The sequence below is a fragment of the Elephantulus edwardii genome, unplaced genomic scaffold (genome assembly GCF_000299155.1).
Source record: "Elephantulus edwardii isolate Elephantulus edwardi_28Jun2011 unplaced genomic scaffold, EleEdw1.0 scaffold00423, whole genome shotgun sequence".
NCBI classification, from domain to species: domain Eukaryota; kingdom Metazoa; phylum Chordata; class Mammalia; order Macroscelidea; family Macroscelididae; genus Elephantulus; species Elephantulus edwardii.
In genome coordinates this window covers 1,032,197-1,033,343 of record NW_006400173.1, presented here as the reverse complement: position 1 = coordinate 1,033,343, position 1,147 = coordinate 1,032,197, and the positions used below count along the sequence as shown (strand labels likewise).

The 1,147-nt window shown below is 36.1% G+C and overlaps 1 pseudogene; it reads left to right on the top strand.

Annotated features, from left to right (window-relative positions):
• Nucleotides 1–173: 173 nt before the first annotated feature.
• Nucleotides 174–1,147, top strand: part of LOC102847194 — a 48,576-nt pseudogene continuing 47,602 nt past the window's right edge.

Here is a 1,147-nt window from a genome sequence, read left to right as displayed (position 1 = left end):
CTTTAAGTCGCAAGTGACTCGACAGCACACAACAACAACAACAACACGGTATACTTTGGATATGTGCAAGGCAGGACCAGTCCTTGGAGAGGGACATCATGCTTGGGAGCGTGGAGTGCCAGCCCAAGATAGGAAGACCCTTGATGAGATGGATCGATTCAATGACTGGGGTCATGGCGGGTAGGTATGTCGAGACAGTAAGATTGGCACAGGATAGAGCAGGTTTTAGGGCTCTTGTACACAGGGTTACTATGAGTTGCAGGCAACTCGATGGCACATAACAACAACAACATCTAAATGAAAGGAAGGAATTATATTTTTCTCATTTAATTAGGGCTTTGAGGCACTTTTGGCAATAAATCAATTATCTCACTTTATTATTAGGAAACCAATACCTAGCAGATTAAAATATTCTGTCAACATTAATGATAACAGCAATTGGCTTGAGTATCATAGGGGTCATGAGGATCGTGCAGGATAGGACAAGATTTCGATTTGTTTTTCATAAGGGTCACTGTGAATTGTAGTTCGCTCCAGGGCACCTTACAACAACATCATTAATAAGTGCTAGTGGTTTTAGGCTGGAATGGGGCAGTATTCAGATTGGTTGTTCATAGGGTCTCTATGAGTCTTGACTCAACAGCCTTTAACAACAACAGTTATTAGGCATTATAATGTCAAACATCATGCCAAGATTTCTGTACTTTTTATTGTATTTGTGCCTCACAACATCCCTAATAGATAGTTTCTAAAGTTATTTCCCACTGTACAAATGAGAAAACAGAGGCTCAAAGGAATTTATTTGCTACAACAACTGAATACCAAAATGAGGATGGAAACGTAAGTCTATTTTAATTATCAAGAATGTTTAACCACATGATGAATATTTTAGCAGATTTTTTGCAAACTTCTAAATCTCTGAATACCCAGCTCAGTATTTGTTTCTCTGTGTTTTATTCTATAGCATTTTCCATGAATACCATACCATTTCTACGAAAGGACTAATTTCTAAAATCACTCAAATTATATAGACTTACATTATTTTTAAACTATTTTTATTTATTTATTTATTTATTTATTTATTTTTAATGTCAATGAACATCTACATAAACTATTTTTAAAAAACATACTCTGGGGGTTGAGGGGA